Below are 7716 nucleotides of genomic sequence, written 5' to 3'. Positions count from 1 at the left end.
CCTTTAGACCGAACGACGACGCCTATCCAATTCATCCCACACCGTCCACCTTCATCCAATTCTAAGGCACTGTGTCTTTGCCTTGATCCCCTCCACCCCCTACACACCCCACTTGCACTGCTACTGCCTTCCCAGCGTCGCAGACATGGTCACGCCACCGTAGTCCATTGTGGAGCTTACCGTGTGAGCATGGTCAGACGCACCCGTCCCGCCCCCAGTCAAGCCACCACCACAGGTAGCTTCAGGGTGAGTTGTTGATGCCCATCCTTTGGTTCGTTCACTTCGTTTTTGGCTTAGCTCACGAGAACATGGCTGCCACCGCCACAGGGTGTCCACCACCATGGAGGGAGCTCTTGACCACGTCTCCGTTCATCATTTCACCGCCCACCGCTTTGTGTTTGCATCTAGGTGAGCATCGGCTCCTTAGGGGGGCGAGAAAGGGCCCGGTTGGCCAGCGTGACCGCCCAATGCCGTCGCCGCTACGCCGGTGCGCACGCGGGTGCCCAAGGACCTAGCTGTGGTAAAGATGGATTGTTTCGAGGGCTAGTTTGCTTTTAACGCTGACTGTAGGAATAGTGTAACAACCCAAAAATCCACACACTGAAAATACCAACTACAAAAATTTTCATAAAAACTTCCATGTGATGATGAGTGTCATGTATAGTAACCCAACCTAAAAAATGCATTAGGTCTAACCCCAACCCAAGTTAACACATAAGCATGGCATGTCATTAGTTAATTGCGTTTATTTAAATTCTAACAAATAAGTGTTGCATACATTGAATGTGATTTGGATTTCCATTTGAGTTATGATATGCTTAACAACTCCAATAAATTAGGTGCACCAATTTGGAATTCAAATTTTAGGACCAAATTCGAATTCAAACAAAAGAGATGAAATGAAAAATAGAAAAAGGAAATGAGGAAGAAGGCCTCACAGCCCAGGCTGCTCGGCTTCGTGGCCTAGCCAGCCCAACCACGCCCACCTTGCACCGGCGCGCACGCACGCAGCCCACGAGCCAACCCAGCGCGTCGCCCATGTTCGCGCACCTGTCTGCCTTGCTCGCAGCCACTACCCGCTGGACCCCGCATGTCAGCCGCACCCCCGCCTACAGTGTTGTCTTCCTCACCCACGCCTCAACCGCCTACGCGACCGGCGCCCGATAGCTATGGCAGGGGCGGGCCAGGGGGTCACGCTCGGGGCATGACCCTGTCCCCTTGCGCCACGCCCACACAACCCTGCACCACCGTCTAATGCGATGCACACGCCTCCACCGCACGATGCCATTCGCCCTGGGAGGCATGGCGCTCGGCTATAAAGCCAGCCCACACACCGCTCATGCCCGGCACCCTAGCTTCTCCCTTAGCCTCCGCCACCGCTTGGTGGCCCAGCAGCCGCACCACACCGAGAGTAGAGGGCTGATAAGGAGATCATGAGAGGAGGATCGGAGCCCCACACGCTGCCGAAGTCACCGGAGCCGAAGGCAATGCCGTCGTCGTCATCACGATCGCGGGTCGGCACTACATGGCACTGCTTCTGGAGCTACACGGCCACAACTCGACACTGCACCGCCATCCTTTCTTCCACAGCACCCACGGTGAGCCCTGGTTCATTCCCTGCTCGCCACTGGACCTTGCTACTCCGGCCATGGCGCTCCATACCATGAGCGCGTAGGCCAAGGCCATCCCTGGCCTCTAGGCATACCAGCACAGCACACTCACGTTGACCATGACCATCCCCGAGCCCTTGGACGCTGTAGGCCTCTCTAGGTTTCCCGGACGCCATAGCCAAGCACGCATGCCGCGCTCACAACGCCGCCGCCATGACGCAGCCACCACCAGCCCGAGCACCAGACCATAGGTCTGAGCACCCGACCACTAGTCCGAGCACCAGACCATAGGTCCGAGCACCCGACCACTAGTCCGAGCACCAGACCACAGGTCCGAGCACCCAACCACTGGTCCGAGCACTCGACCACCGGTCCAAACATCAGACCACTAGTCTGAGCACCCGACCACCAGTCCAAGCACCCAACCATCAGTCCGAGCATCGACCTCCGTGGCCAGTACCGCCGAGAGCACCTGGCGCCTCCTTGACTCGCCCGTTCTGTTCACTGAAGCCACGGGTAACTCACGCGCACGCCATGACCACCCCGCTGGAGCCTATAGTGACCCGCGCGCCTCGCCATCGTCACCATGTCACCATGGCCGCCGGGAAGACCCTACCGGCCACCTAGAAACTAGAAGTCCCGCCCTGAGCTCTGGACGCCCTCACCGCATCCACACGGCTCCATAGGAGCCTAAACGCCCCACTATGACTCCCTCTGAGGCCATAGCCACCACACCGACGCCGCCGACAGGATCGGAAGGCCGTCCGCCGTGGCCAAAGCCACCGGAGGCCCTGGAGGACCCCTCGACCTACCCAACATGCCTGCTGGAGCATTGTGACGCCCATGCACACCATAGAGCCAGCCAATGCCGCTGCACCCACGCCATTCCCGCACGCCAGTTGTGCTCGAGCCGCCATTCGCCATGACCAGTGACTTAGAATGCACCATCCGTCGCCCTGACTCCACCATTGCAGTCGCCGTGGCATAGGGAGGCTTTTCCCCACCTCTATTGGATGCCTGAGCCGTTGTGGGAGCTCACCGATGAGCACGTCGCCGGCAGGAGCGCACCGTGGAAGAAACAGAGGAGAAGGGGCAAGGTGAGCAGTGCAGCCCTACACCCGGTGCACATGAGCCGAGCCGAGGAGAAATGACGATGGGCTTGGTCCACCATGGACCCTGCCTTAGGACCATGGACCAGGAGCGTTGGTCCACCATGAGCCACACAGTGTGAGCTGTGCTACGGACGAAGCCCAATAAGAGCCCACGACCGTGATGTGGCTGCGCCACAACACGCCACGTGTTCGGCCCAACCTGAGCCCACCAAAGCCCGTTTGAGACCCGGCATGTATTGACCGCTGACCGATCAATGTTGACCGTTGACCTAGCCCCACATGTCAGCAGCACAGACATGCTGGACCCACACGTTAGATGCTGATGTCATGATGATGTCACGAGGGACCCACATGTCTGCGACCCAAGAGCCCCTAGACCCACCTGTCAGCTCGGAACCAAGACGATGATGTCATGCTAACGTCATGCTGACATCAGCATGCCACGTTGACCAGTGACACCGTGACACGTGTTAGCCTAGGATTAATTCAGCCTTTATTCAATTTCAGAAAGGATTTAAACTTCAGGAATTCATAACTAATTCATACGACCTCGAAAAAAATACGAGACTAGGACCAAAATTCATCTAAAATCAAGCTCTACGTAATGAACTCATGTTTGAGTGCATTTGACTCTTTTGAATTTTCATTACTTCTTTGTGCTACTCTATAGATGTCGCTAACGCGACTATAATGCAAACGTTGCAGACTCGGAGGAGAACCTGACAGACGAGGACCGTGAGTACTGTGAGGAGAACAGAGATGACTACACTAAAGGTGCCACATCCCACCCAATCTCATAGCACCTATTACGCATGGCTAATATAGAACTACTATCGCTTTACTTTACTACTACAATTATATTATGCTAGGACTTGCATGGTAGTATGCTTGCTTGAAAGCCTTTACCTTGATGCAACCTTACCCCTGCATACCCTGCTATTAGGCTAGACACACGCTTACTGCTATATATTTCATTACTTATACTTCTACTATGCTTATACTACGTGCGTGGTGGATACTGGTATTATCTGGACCATGGGGAGAGTGCTGCGTGTGTGACTTGGGTGTGTGGAGGGTGAGGGTTGTGTCGACCAAGTTGGAGTATACGATGAGCCTGGAGCAAGTCTTGCTATGGGATGCTACCTGGGCACCTCTGGAAATGGATACCTGTGGTGGGTAAATGGTATATGAGGTGGACCTAGGTGTGAACCTGTGACAGGTGGAGCCCAGGATGGAGGTGTTGTGGTGGCACGGTGAATGGAAACCCCGATGGAGACATTCTGGCTTGGTCATCCCTAAGGACTTACTAGTACTTAGATTCACCGGGAAGCCTTACGTACCACTCGCCCTATATGGTGCAGGACGGCTGGACTACTTGGTAGGATACTGCCACTACTGCTAGGTTGATAGCGGACAGTGTAAGGTGGTACGAGGCACGGAGGATTCCCCCCACACCCTTCTGAGACTTCATGGAGACCTTGTGGACCCGGCTCATGACTCATAGTTTCAGCCACCCTAGATTTGACTTGGGGTGAACTAGGGCTGAATGGTAGAGTGGCATTATCCTAGGCTAGCAAGCAGCCAGAATCAGCCTAGTTGACGATGGTCAGCGAGGAAGGCGGATCTTGTGGTTATGTAAAACCTCTGCAGAGTGTATGGTTGATCGATCGATACATGTGCCGACTTGTCGGCTATGGACCTTTCCTGGGATTCGCTTAAACTAGATAGTGAGATGAGTCCTTCTCTTCTTCCCCTGTAAGAGAGTGTCGGTCGTAGCTAGGGGCTACGGGCCTTGAGACAGTGCCGAGAGGGAGTTGGCCTATCGACTGAGCGATGGTATGGTATGGTGATGGTGTGGAGATGGTGGTATGTCGATCCCAAGATCGAAACCTGGCTCTAGGATGGGAATGGGTGGAATAGGTGTGGGAATGGTGTTAAAACTGGACAAACTATTACTATTTACTTGATATGCTATTGCATAGGAAACCCCAGCCTTATAGGTTCACTTTGCTTATACCCAACTTGCATCCAATTTCCACAAAGCAATACTCATAGGGATGGGAGTGGCCAGTACAAATCGTACTGATAATTTTTGGCACACAGGTTCTGCTGAGGAGTATAGCTCCGAGGAGTTTGACGGATGAGGGGTTCGTGCCTACGCTCGAGTTTGGTGATCTTATCTTCAAGCTGTTCTGAATGAATGCTACTTTTGATTCTGCCAATGCGGCGATGTAATAAATTATGTAATTCTGCACTATTTGTACTCTGATATTATCGTCATATGGATGTGATATTCGACTAGAATTTGGGTAATATGATCTACAACGATCTTATTACACTTCGACGCTGTGAATTTCCCTTCGCGGAAATTGGGTCATTTCAAATAGTGCTATGGACTGCGGATTAATTCGGTAGTAGCGCGGGGGCATTTTTGCAAATGTGCTGGAGCGCGGGCCTCCTCATTGCGGGCCGTTGCCGCGTGGTTGGGCCATGCCAACGTGGGCCATGCCAGTGGGTCATGTGTGCACGCGCTGCATGAGCGTGGGCAGCGCGGGTTGAATTTAGTCTTTCTTTTTCCAAGGAATTAGTAAATGCTTTTCCAATTTAATTTTGAACTGATCTTTGAAAAATTATAGTAAATTCTATAGATGTTCAAAAATAGTGAAACAAAATTTATTAGGTTTACAAAAATGTGATCTATCTATTGGTGTAGTTAGTTTATAGTTATCTGTAATAATGATAGATTCATTAATTCATCTAGGAAAGCTTAGCATTATTTAGCTTAATATTTGTAGGAATTTTTGTAGAAATTGGTAATAGCTTTGACCATAAAATTTAGACAGTAGGATTATTGTATTATTTTGTGATTTCTGTAATTTTTGTAGCCTTAAAAGAGGTTGATAAATGTGGCAGAACCTCCTAAGTTATAGGGCCCACATGCACCTGTCACTGTCCGACGACTTTTGACATTTATGCATATGTTTCCAATAACTTAAAAAGACTATCGGGTGTCCTCGGGGAACCCCGAATCATCCACGATTTCCAAGCAGGATCACGTTACAGAGTCATTGCAGTATTACAACATTTATTCAAATATATACATCAGAGTAAAATAGCGGAAATCTTACGATAACTTAGTTTACAAACCAGTTGTTTCAAACCTTACAACTAAGTTCGATAATTATTACAAACCATAGTAGTAGTGGAGTGGCATAATTAATATAGACATATCACACAAAATAAATATCCTGCCTAAGGATCACACATTTACTTCTCATCGTCAGAACGAACGATAGTCATGCAGCACGATCCAAAACAGATCTGCTCATGAGGCTCACCTACAACAAGGGGTCAACGAACCCTGAGTACAGAAGTACTCAACAAGACTTATCCGAAATATTAACTGATAAACTCAGTAATGTAGGCTTAGGGATTCAAGGTATAGCTTTAACAATGATCAAAGTTCTTTTGCATAAAAGCTCTTTTAACAACATTCTTTATATAGAAAACTTCTTAAGAATTATATACAAAGCTGACACGATCCGCACTGAGATCATGAAACTTTATATCCAGCACCTTCACAAGCCTTATTCAAGTTTCGGTTATTAATTCTACGATGATGAACAATGAGTTGAGTCTCCTTAACCGAGGAGCAACGACGATTCGAACCGATTATAAACCCAGCTGGGAATTCCAGACCACACGACATATGCAGATCCCCGACCTACATATACCAACCTACCCTCAGATCCTCTAAAATAAGAACGGGTCCGCGCCACCCGAGAACACAGTACTCCACCATTCCAGCCCATGGCCACGTGGGTACACGCTATTCCTGCCATCTCTCCACTCCCAGTGCACGAATAGCCATTCTCTTAATAGAATTGCCAAGTTCAGGCTTACCGGAGTATGTGGTTAGTACTACAAATTCTCACCTCATACAATTCAACAACGGACGTGCCTTAATCGACACAGGCGGAAAGAACCCGCTCACAAGACCTCCATGTCTTGTGGCTCACACACATCGAGTCCGCCCGGTCTAGATTTATTACTCCACATTCCCATATCATATGCTAACAAAGTTAACCAATGTTCCGTTTAAAACTTGCAGGTGGCAGGTAGTCACCTGACTTTTATCGTTCTACACATAGCTAAGCAAAACTAGACATATACGAATTTAAAACTGGTAATATGGTAAACATGGTAGGGTTGTATGCATCCGGGGCTTGCCTTTGTTGACGGAAAAGTCCGGCTCCTGCGACGTTACACAAGGATTCGATCCGACCTCAACAGACGGATTAACCTCCTCTATAGCTTGATTAACTACCACGTTTTCACCTTCGTTCACTACATGTAATAACAATGCCATGTTCAACATGATGCGGAATACTAAATATGATGCTCGATGATGGATACAAAATTAGCAATTTGAATACAACTTTCCTTCACGGTACAGTTGCAAGTCAACAACTAAATCTTTTTTATAACACATACATCAATTGCCAAGGATCATCATCACTAATGACCCAAGGTCATCACTCAATCCAAAAGTCCAAACAAAAACCTAAATCATTAAAGGTTACTATTCGCTTTTATGAATTAATTATTTAATTCAAAATTATGAAATAAATCAACTTATTCTAATTGAGCTCAAAATTTTAGTACATGTTCATTACATGTTAACTAAGTGGCAAAACAAATTTCATAATTTTTGGATAAATAGATAAGCCTGGAAAAATCATGGAAATCCATTTATTAATAAATTGAGCAATTTTTATCACATTCAAAAAGTACTGAAAAACATTATTTCATATTTTTCTTAAATACTATACATCACAGAGACGTCACACAAAAATTTTCATAATTTTTGGAGCTCTAAATAAATCTACACAAAATTAACAAAAACAGACACTATTCATTCAAATCTGAAAATAGAAAAATCATTTGAACGCTGAGTCACTGACAACGGGTCCCACATGTCATCTTCAACCTCC

The sequence above is a fragment of the Miscanthus floridulus genome, chromosome 13 (genome assembly GCF_019320115.1).
Source record: "Miscanthus floridulus cultivar M001 chromosome 13, ASM1932011v1, whole genome shotgun sequence".
NCBI classification, from domain to species: Eukaryota; Viridiplantae; Streptophyta; class Magnoliopsida; order Poales; family Poaceae; genus Miscanthus; species Miscanthus floridulus.
Note: the sequence above shows the minus strand (reverse complement) of the source record.